This window comes from Hyperolius riggenbachi, chromosome 1 (assembly GCF_040937935.1).
Source record: "Hyperolius riggenbachi isolate aHypRig1 chromosome 1, aHypRig1.pri, whole genome shotgun sequence".
NCBI lineage: Eukaryota > Metazoa > Chordata > Amphibia > Anura > Hyperoliidae > Hyperolius > Hyperolius riggenbachi.
The window spans coordinates 414,439,333-414,450,850 of record NC_090646.1 but is presented as its reverse complement, the minus strand read 5'-3'; the positions used below and the strand labels follow the sequence as shown (position 1 = coordinate 414,450,850).

General features: G+C 49.3%; 2 non-coding genes across 2 annotated transcripts; both read right to left on the bottom strand.

The window, feature by feature from the left end:
• Positions 1 to 2,566: 2,566 nt before the first annotated feature.
• On the bottom strand, positions 2,567 to 2,638 carry TRNAQ-UUG (transfer RNA glutamine (anticodon UUG)). Its single transcript has one exon. It is a non-coding gene; the product is annotated as a tRNA-Gln (tRNA).
• A 2,296-nt stretch (positions 2,639 to 4,934) lies between these two features.
• On the bottom strand, positions 4,935 to 5,006 carry TRNAQ-UUG (transfer RNA glutamine (anticodon UUG)). The gene has a single exon. It is a non-coding gene; the product is annotated as a tRNA-Gln (tRNA).
• Positions 5,007 to 11,518: the final 6,512 nt, after the last annotated feature.

Sequence of the window (11,518 nt, the reverse complement as noted above, 5' to 3'; positions counted from 1 at the left end):
CTGTTGAAATGTAAACTAGAAAAAAAACAAAGGATTCTTTAGGCTCGTTACACACCAAAAGCGTGCAGGAGAACGGCTCCTGCACGCGTTGCGGCGTGTCGTCGGTGGTAGTTAATTACCCCCGAAGGGGAAGCGCCGATTCCCGACGATAAAATGCGCCGGGACGCGTCGTACCGCAACGTATCGAAACGCAGCGTCGGGTGTGAAAGGTAAAAGGAAAGTCTATGGACTTTCCTTTTACCTTGGTTAACGCAAAGTATAGACTTTGCGTTAAAACGCCAGAAGTGGGCTCTGGTGTGAAAGAGCCCTTAGCCAATCAGCAATTACAAGAAAAAACGCAAACGCATCAAAAACGCAGGCAAAGGCGCATGCGTTTTTAAAAATGCATACAATGCGTTTTTAAAACTACATGCACTTGCGTTTTTAAAAACGCATGCGCTTGCGATTTTGCTTGCGTTTTTCAGTGTGTACAGGCCCTAACACAGCGAATAGAGGTGAATTCTTACATTAGAATCAATGTAAAAAGCTGTACCTAGCAAAGCGCACAAGGCAGTGTGCTGTGAAAAGAGTACAGTAACGTCCCAAGTGTGAACGAGCAGGGCCGATCCGCCCCCACCCCCGGCACTTCCGGGGGGCAGCACCCGCCAATCCGTGGGTGCTGGGGGCCGGCCGCCGAGCTGGAGGGGGTAGGTTGGACCCCCCCTCGCTCCGCATTGGTCCCCCCGATCTGCGCTCCCCCTCCAGCTTTTAAATAACAGCCGCTACTAGTAAGAGGCAGCGAGCGGGGATGACTCACCTCTTCCGCGTTCCTGCGTGCTTTCCACTGTCGTCACTTCCTGCAATGCCGTCCACTTACAATACAGTGGGCGGCATTGCAGGAAGTGACGACAGTGGAACGCACGCTGGAACGCGGAAGAGATGAGTCATCACCGCCCACTGCCTCTTACTAGTAGTGGCTGTTGCTTATTTAAAAGCTGGAGGAGGAGAGCAGATCGGGGGACCCAGGCGAGGGAGGGGGTGCCCAATACCCCCTTCCTGCCCGCTGTGCCCAATACCCCCCTCCAGCTCGGCAGCCCCCCAACCACGACTTGGGGGGGGGGCGTCAATTTTCTCCAAAGTTTGCCTCAGGCGGCAAAAAGTCTAGGGCCGGCCCTGTGAACGAGGCCTATAGAATCTTTGTTAATGATGACCTACTGCTAAATAAAGGTGCTTGGCAGATCTTCCCGTGAAAAAACATAGAGGCTTCAGAAGATTTGTATGAATCGGAAACACGCTGCATGGAATGTGATTTTGGTTTCCCAAATTGCCCCCAAAAATTGATACAAATTTGCAACGTAAAAATCACGATTGCTATCGCCAGACGATTGTGTTCTTAGTATGAAGAAGCAGGCATTACTGAGAAGAAAATGAAGTAAGCACAGAAGCATGCACAGTATGGGTTTTCTGTATTTATATCATTGCTGATACTACTGATTAGTCTATGTCGGGGGTGCCCAATAGGTCGATCGCAATCTACCGGTAGATCGCGACCGCCTATTTGGTAAACATGGCCGCGTCACAAAATTTTGTGGCCGACAGCTCCCATCAGATTCTGCTGCCGGCCGCTAGCCAATAGGAGAGCAGGAGCGGAGAGAGGCGGCCCCCGGCCGTGACATTATGGCTGGGGGCGGCACCAGGCACACAGTATCCAAGCACGCTGGCCGCCGCTCCCCGTCGAAGCGTTCCCTCTGCCACCACTCTCTCTGCACTCCAGCCTGCCGCGACAAGGACAAGCCCCAGACGCCGCCGCTGGAGCTGGAGGGAGGTAAGTACTACGCTACCTACACTGAGGGCACATCTGCCTGGCTACCTACACTGAGGGCACATCAGCCTGGCTACCTACACTGAGGGCACAGCAGCCTGGCTACCTACACTGAGGGCACAGCAGCCTGGCTACCTACACTGAGGGCACATCAGCCTGGCTACCTACCCTGAGGGCACAGCAGCCTGGCTACCTACACTGAGGGCACAGCAGCCTGGCTACCTACACTGAGGGCACATCAGCCTGGCTACCTACCCTGAGGGCACAGCAGCCTGGCTACCTACACTGAGGGCACAGCAGCCTGGCTACCTACACTGAGGGCACATCAGCCTGGCTACCTACACTGAGGGCACATCAGCCTGGCTACCTACACTGAGGGCACATCTACCTGGCTACCTACACTGAAGGCACATACACCTGGCTACCTACACTGAAGGCACATACACCTGGCTACCTATAATGAAGGCATCTATATACCTAACTACCACATATACCTGGCTACCTATACTGAAGGGACCTATACCTAGCTGCATATACTGGAGGGGCACTTGTACCTGGGGGCTGTTCATGACAGCGGCGGTGGGGGATGGGGAGTGGAGGGGGGTTGGAGTCTGTAACATTTGAAATGTTGGTAGATCTCCTGGACTCTGCAAGTTTTAAAGTAGCTTGCAAGCTGAAAAAGTGTGGGCAACCCTGGTCTATGTGCATATTTTCTCATGGAGTCAAAAATAGCTTCTGTATGGCAAGTTTCCCCTTACAAAATAAAGGTTCCACCGAGATTTGAACTCGGATCGCTGGATTCAAAGTCCAGAGTGCTAACCATTACACCATGGAACCTCTCTCTGCAAACTTGTTTGCTAATAACATATCACTCATCTAATTACATGGTTGAATATGATTCAGAGACAGTATGAGTACATTTAGAATTATAATAACCTATATTTGCTTCATTTTTATGTTTTACCGTATTTGTCGCCGTATAAGATGCACTTTTTCTCCCCCAAAAATGGGGGAGAAAAAGTCCCTGCGTCTTATACGGCAAAGGCAGGGAATCCCCGACTTAATAACGCACGCCGATACAGAACCGCTGACCCCGCCGCCGTCGGGGATTCACTGCTTTTCTGTGCCTGCCTTCCCCGTGCCTGCCTGAGTCTCCTGGCCCCCCGGGTGGAGTGTCAATAGCGGCGGCAACGTACCTTTGGCAGGCTCCCGCGCTGATCCTAGATCTTTGCACTGCCCCCCGCTAGCCTCCTCTGCCTCCCCCCTGTGTATCTGGCCCCCCGGGTGTAGGAATAAGTAGCGGTAGCTTACCTCCACAATGCGCCCGCGATGACTGCAGACATCCATCTTCCCGGAACTTCTCGCTCTAGCTTTGAACTGCGCATCATCAGTTCAAGCCGGTCACTAGAGCGAGAAGTGGCGGGAAGACGGATGTCTGCAGTCATTGCGGGCGCATTGCGGAGGTAAGCTACCGCTACTTATTCCTACACCCGGGGGGGGGGGCCCAGATACGCAGGGGGGAGGCAGAGGAGGCTAGCGGGGGCAGCGCAATGATCTAGGATCAGCGCGGGAGCCTGCCAAAGGTAAGTTGCCGCCGCTATTGAAACTCCATCCGGGGGGTCCAGGAGACTCAGGCAGGCAGGAGGGAGGAAGGCAGGCACGGGGAAGGCAGGGGGGCACACAAGGACACATGGGGGGCAAATGAGGACACCCAGAAGGACACATGGGGCACAGGAGGACATATGGGGGGCACAGAAAGACACATGGGGGCACATGAGGACACACAGGACACATGGGGGGCACAGGAGGACATATAGAGGCACAGGAGCACACATGAGGACACACATGAGGACACACAGGAGGACACACAGGAGGACACATGGGGGGCGCAGAAGGACACATGGGGGCACATGAGGACACAGGAGGGCACATGAGAACACACAGGAGGACACATGGGGGGCACATGAGGACACACAGGAAGACACATGGGAGGCACAGAAGGACACATGGGGGCACAGGAGGATACATGGGGGCACATGAGGACACACAGAAGGACACATGGAGATATGGGGGGCACAGGAGCACACATGAGGACACACAGAAGGACATGTACAAAACGCTCCTGGAATATGGACGCACCAGGTTTAGTATTTTTTTCCCGTTTTTTGCCCTCTAAACCTGGTTGCGTCTTATATTCCGGCGCGTCTTATAGGGCACGAAATACGGTAAGTCCTAGCTCAGCCTGTGTTTTATGCATGTACACCGCTCTCTCTGCACTCCAGCCTGCCGCGACAAGGACAAGCCGCAGCTGGAGGGAGGTAAGTGGCAACTACGCTACCTACACTGAGGGCACATCTGCCTGGCTACCTACACTGAGGGCACATCTGCCTGGCTACCTACACTGAGGGCACATCTGCCCGGCTACCTACACTGAGGGCACATCTGCCCGGCTACCTACACTGAGGGCACATCTACCCGGCTACCTACACTGAGGGCACATCTGCCCGGCTACCTACACTGAGGGCACATCAGCCTGGCTACCTACACTGAGGGCACATCAGCCTGGCTACCTACACTGAGGGCACATCAGCCTGGCTACCTACACTGAGGGCACATCTGCCTGGCTACCTACACTGAAGACACATCAGCCTGGCTACCTACACTGAGGGCACATCAGCCTGGCTACCTACACTGAGGGCTCATCAGCCTGGCTACCTAACACTGAGGGCACATCAGCCTGGCTACCTACACTGAGGGCACATCAGCCTGGCTACCTACACTGAGGGCACATCAGCCTGGCTACCTGCACTGAAGGCACATAAGCCTGGTTACCTATAATGAAGGCATCTATACCTAACTACCACCTATACCTGGCTACCTATACTGAAGGGACCTATACCTAGCTGCATATACTGGAGGGGCACTTGTACCTGGGGGCTGTTCATGACAGCGGCGGCGGGGGAGGGGGTTGGAGTCTGTAACATGTAACGTTTGAAATGTTGGTAGATCTGGACTCTGCAAGTTTTAAAGTAGCTTGCGAGCTGAAAAAGTGTGGGCAACCCTGGTCTATGTGCATATTTTCTCATGGAGTCAAAAATAGCTTCTGTATGGCAAGTTTCCCCTTACAAAATAAAGGTTCCACCGAGATTTGAACTCGGATCGCTGGATTCAAAGTCCAGAGTGCTAACCATTACACCATGGAACCTCTCTCTGCAAACTTGTTTGCTAATAACATCTCACTCATCTAATTACATGGTTGAATATGATTCAGAGTCAGCATGAGTACATTTAGAATTATAATAACCTAGATTTGCTTAATTTTTATGTTTTAAGTCCTAGCTCAGCCTGTGTTTTATGCATGTACAGTAGTTTGCAATAAAGTATAAAGCAAAGCTGCCCCTTTTCCCGTTTCTTCCAGGTGTAACATTTAAGGTGAACTCTTGCACTGGACTGAAGGAAAACAGAGAAATGCACTCTATGGGCTGGTGCACACCGAGCGGGTTTATTGGCGTTTTTGCAGCCGGTTGCGGCTGCGGATACGCTTGGTCAATGTATCTCAATGGGGTGGTACACACCAGAGCGGGAGGCGTTTTGCTGAAACGCATACTCCCGGGGTGAGGCATTTTTTGGATTGCGGAGGCGTTTCTGCCTCCAATGGAAAGTATAGGAAAAACGCAAACCGCTCTAAAAAACAGCAGTTCAAAGCGGTTTTGCAGACGTTTCTGTCACAGAAGCTGTTCAGTAACAGCTTTACTGTAACAATATATGAAATCTACTACACCAAAAACGCTTCCCAAAACCGCAAAATGCTAGGTGAAACGCTACAGAAAAATAAGAAAAAGCGTTTCAAAATCTGCTAGCATTTTGCGGATCTGCTAGCAGGTTTTGGTGTGCACCAGGCCTATAAGTATTTAACCACTTAAAGTGGATCCGAGGTGAACTTTTACACATTGCATAATTGTGTTCCTTTCCTATTGTTTATAGGGCATTCCTCAAGCCAAATACTTTTTTTGTTTTAATACTCTGATTCCCTATAAACTAAAAAAGCCACGCCCACAGGGTTTCAGAGAGCCTTGGCAGTAGCAAGGGCTCATGGGAGCTCAGTCTGGGCAGGAGGAGTGGGAGGTGTTACTAGCCATTGATTTCAGAGGCAGAGGGGAGGAGGGAGGAGGAGAGGGGATTAGGCTGATGGCTCAAGATACAGATAAGCCTGCCTTTGTGTAATGTTTACAAACAACATGGCTGCTGTCATTGTATCACAGGAAGAAATAATCATATTCTATTAAAACTGTTTGCAGCTAGATTTGCTGTGAAAACCATCTAAACTTTAGATAAGATATATAGACAAGTTACTTGTTATAGTTCGTTTTTCATCTCAGATCTGCTTTAAGGACCACAGTCTTTTCCCCCTTAAAGAAAACCAGGACCAGAGCCTTTTTTTCCATTCAGACCACTGCAGCTTTAACGGTTTATTGCTTGGTCATACAACCTACTATCTAAATGAATTTTACCTCCTTTTCTTGTCACTAATACAGCTTTCTTTTGGTGCTATTTGATTGCTGCTGCGATTTTTAGTTTTTATTATATTCATCAAAAAAGACATGAATTTTGTAAAAAAAAATGTTTTTAACTTTCTGTGCTGACCTTTTTCAGATAAAGTAAAATTTCCATATACATTTTTGTCCAAATTTATTGTGCTACATGTCTTTGATAAAAAAAAAAATCCAATAAGTACCGTATTTTTCGGACTATAAGACGCACTTTTTCTCTCCAAATAGTGGGGGGGGGGGGGGGGGGAAAGTGGGTGCGTCTTATAGTCCAAATGTGCCCCCACAAGCAACTGAACAAGTAAATGGAGAGAGCGCAGCTGAAGCTTGTGTTCAGCTGCGCGCTCCAAGTGAGATGGGAGGAGTGCGAGGATGACTTTGGGGGGGGTGGGGGGCCAGGCCAGACCTGTGATGCTATGCTTACCACGTGCTGTTCCCCTCTATGCCTCGGATGTGCCTGCTGACACTCCTCTGCCTTGGATGACGTGCGCTGCCGCTTCTCCACCTTGGATTGTTCCCCTTCAGAGGGTGCCCACTGCCTGTCACGATTGTGGAACTTTCTCCGTGATCAGCGCACAACGCGTGCGCTGACACGGCGGAAATCCTCCACAAGCGTATATTTGCAGGCACCCAGCAAAAGGTGCTACGCACCTGTAGAGGGAAATTCCTGTCGGCAGATGGCGCTGGGGAGTGCAGAGGAACCAATCCTCTGTACCTCCACAAGTGCCAGACAGGAATTGTACGATGCGCAGAACGTAATCCCAAGAGAGGTGATTGCGAATGAGATTGAGCAAATGGATAGGTTGTATGTGTGTGCGCCAATCCAGTCGCCACCCCGCGACCGCGCACACACAACAGCAGATACAAAATAGGAACGCGAGAGGTGCGATCGCCAGACGTGACACAAGGCAGATCAGAATAGAATACGAGGGTAGCAAAGGCACAGCAAATACAATAAGGAGATACGGAAAATAATAAACGCTAGCTAACCGCGAACACCGCACTCATTCGCAACAGTGCACGCGGTTATGCGCGATCTCCACGTGATAAGCACAATAGAGACAAGCACGCCTAACTAACCATTAACAGACAAACATGAAACAGAGGACGCGAGCGCTTGCTTAACGGTTACCTCACCGAGCCTGCAGCAAGCGTAGCGGACAAGACAGACACACGAAAACAGGGACAAACGATAGATAGGATCCACAGCACTAGCGAAAAGTAGCTAGCGCGATCCCAGAAGACAGAACAGAAGGATCCCCAGCGCTAGCGAAAAGTAGCTAGCGCGATCCCAGGAGACAGAACAGAAGGATCCCCAGCGCTAGCGAAAAGTAGCTAGCGCGATCCCAGGAGACAGAACAGAAGAGATAGCTGGTAGCAACCGCTGCACCAGCTATACTCCAAGAACAGAGATCAGAACCATTTCCTGTCGACCACCTCTGGGGCAGGACAATGGCAACAGGCAAGACAAGACAGAACAGGCAATACAGATAATACAACCTGACTGGGCTAGAAGGGGAGCCTAAAGCAACCCCCAGGAATTAACTATACTAGATAGCAATGGCTGACACTCCAGCAGTGTCCATCAGGAACAGAGCATGGAAGGGAAATGTCCAGCAAAGCATTCTGGGAAACATAAAGCTCTTATAGTGCCAGTCATCAAAGAAGGCAAGTAGGGGATTTGCATAACGAATGTATGCAAATTCCCCAGCAAGAGAACAGACCAGAAACTTGCAATGGAAAGACAGGTCTCTGTTCCAGAGACCTGCAGCCCACAGACTAGAGGAATGGACAAACAGCTGTCTGCCTGTGCAGCCAGCTGAGCGGATCATCACACTGCCACTGTAGTTCCTCTGCCACAGATGGTGACTGCTGCAGCTCCTTCACTTGGAACAATGCCGATGACACTCCTCTGCCTCGGGTGATGTGCGCTGCCGCTCTTCCACCTCGGATGGCTCCTCTTCAGATGGTGATGACAGCCGCTGTATTTCCTCCGCCACTGATGGTGCCTGCTTCCGCTTTTTCACTTTGGACGGTGCCCGTTGCCACTCTTCCATCTGAGATGAAGCCCGCTGCCGCTCCTCCGTCTGCCATGATGCCCGATCCTGCTCTTCCATCTCTAGTCACAAACGTGGCCGCTCCTCCGCCTGGGATATCGAACGCTGCCGCTCCTTCACATCAGATGGTCCCCACTTACGCTTTTCCACCTCCTCTGCTGTTGCTTGTGGCTGTGGTTCCCCCATACTGCCATCCTCGCTTTCCTCCAATCTCCGTAGATTATCCCATCAAAACTCAGCCCCAACACCCTGCGTGCTGCACTCCATGCTCGGCACTCTTCAAGCCTCTCGTGCACGCGGTCTCCACTCCTGCCTGCCTGGTCACATGACTGTATGCAAAGCGCAGAAATTCAAACAGTGCCAGATGGCAGAGCTAGGAGTGCTAAAGAGAAGGAGATTTGCCTTGATGCCAGGCCACCTGTCACAGTGCTCTTACAAGGCTTTTACAAACAAGCCTGGCATGCAGCCCATGGGTCTCCCCAGCTTTCACTACGTTGACCTGTGACTTCCACTGAACCTCACTGCAGCTGTGCATGCTGAGCTTTTGTGGCATCTGCCATCTGGAGGTATCTGTGAGGTACCTGTGACATGCATGGGACTGTAAGGCTGCTGCATTTCTACATTATCATGCTGAAGGATGCCCAGTGAAGCTGCAAAGTTTGGTGAGACAAAATTCCAATGCACAAACTTTCCTATGCTATATGCTGCCATGCTGCTTATCCTACTTATATGTGCTAGGCTTGTGATTGTTTTGATGCTGATATGCTGGCAGGATCTGGCTCCACCACTATCTGTCTAACCTTTGGCTTTGAGATAATGCCTAATTGTTTTAACAACAGTGATAAGCTTTAGTTAGTTAGAGACAGCTAGGGGAGAGAAGCTACACAAGATGCTCCTGGAACATAGATGCACCAGGTTTAGTATATTTTTTTCCCCCCTGATTTCTGACCTCTAAACCTAGGTGCGTCTTATAGTCTGGAGCGTCTTATAGTCCGAAAAATACGGTAATAATTTATTAGTTTGGGTAAAAGTTATAGCGTTTACAAACTATGGTGCCAAAAGTGAATTTTCCCATTTAGAAGCATTTCTGACTTTTCTGAGCACCTGTCAGGTTTCATGAGGTGCTAAAATTCCAGGATACTATAAATACCCCCCAAATGACCCCATTTTTGAAAGAAGCAAGAAAGAAGGAGCGCTCTGAGACTCCTAGTACTTCAAGAAAAAGCTCTAATTGGAGATGTCTCACCTTGTTCTCCTGTGGCCGGCACAGCGTACACAGCCCCGATAAGCATATGTCCCTCTTAGCCTAGCCAGGGACAGGGCTCTCTGTTCCGGCGTGGGCGGATGTGACGTCACTCCTCTCTACACTCCCCACAAGCGTCGCTGTAGAAGACAAGCTGCCGCCAGTCACACGCACTGATGACGTGTGATAGGATGCGTCAATTTCTCCGCATGGGGCAAAAATGGAAGTAAAAAAGCCGCTATAGACGCGGCTATAAATATATATGCAGACCACCTGCGTGATAAAATGCGTCAAATTTTCCGCATGGGGGAAAGATAAAGTATAAAAAGCCGCTATATACGCGGCTATGAACCATAGTGATCAGGGAAAACGACAAGGGGGGGAGGGGTAGTGGTCCAAGATACAGATATCTATATAGGTGAGGCCCTTAGACTTCTGGAAGATCCCACTTATTATAAGAGACTCACATATGATCCTACAGATGAATTTCTTAGAAGATATAAGGAACTAATTGGTCAGGCATTTGCAGATGGCCTTTTGCAAAATGATGAATATAATTACTTGAATATCGAGGCCCCTAAGGTCCCCTTTTTTTTAATCACCTCCCAAAAGTCCACAAGTGTACCACCAATCCCCCAGGGAGACCTATAACTGCGGGGATAGATTCCATTACTAGTGGCCTCTCACATTACATCGATCTACATCTGCAGAAATGTATTTGTCAACTCCCTGCATATCTCAAGGATACCACTCACACTTTACAGGTTTTAAAAGATATTAAATGGTCTACCCATTTGTATAGGTGGGCAACACTGGACGTGAGTGCCCTACATACAAATATTCCCCACGATTTGGGTTTAAAAGCCATTGGTCACTATTTGGATGGTGATCCATTAATGCCTGATGTACAGAAACAGTTCGTATTAAATTCTATTGAATTTATATTACAAACTAATTATTTAACCTTTCTTGATTCCTTTTATTTACAGTTGCGGGGAACGGCGATGGGGACGAGGTTTGCTCCGGCCTTCGCCAACCTGTATATGGGCTGGTTGGAAGAACAACTAATATGGTCCAACACTAATCCATACCGGGCGAACCTCGTCCTGCATCGCCGTTTCATAGACGATATTTTATGTGTGTGGGAGGGTTCATTGGGGGCCCTGTTGGAGTATGTAGGGTATCTTAACGATAATCAGTTGGGCTTATCCTTTACCATGGAAACAGATAGCTTGAAGATCCATTTCCTTGATCTAGAAATCAAAGTTGATCCAGATAGTGCTTATATTAGCACTACGAATTATTTTAAACCGACAGATAGAAACGGCTATTTGGACTACCGTAGTGCCCATCATAAACCCTGGCTGAAGAATGTGCCATTTGGGCAGTTTAAATGCCTACGCCGAAATTGTACCAGTAATGAGGATTTTCATTGCCAATCGCAGAGTTTACAATCAAAGTTCCTGGAAAAAAACTACCCTGCCCCTTTGGTTAGCTCTGCCCTTGGAAGAGCGTCTGCTCTTTCACAGCAGGACTGTTTAGTGTCCAGTCGCTTAGATAGAAAAGGGAAAAATAAAAGTTTAGATACTGTCAACCCTATTGCAAACCGTTTACCTATTGTTATTAATTACTCCGGACAAGCCGGAGAATTTAAAAGGATTTTTCATTAATACTGGCCGGTATTGTTGAGTGATCAAGTATTGAAACAAACCCTCCCTTCGAAGCCCCAGGTGGTTTTTAGGAGGGGTAAGACCATTAGGGGTCATATAGCACCCAGTAAACTGTCTCCCTTAGATATACTGGGAGACATAAATACAAATAAAAAGATCCTGGCCAAATCTGGGTGCTATTCGTGCAAATCCAAACGCTG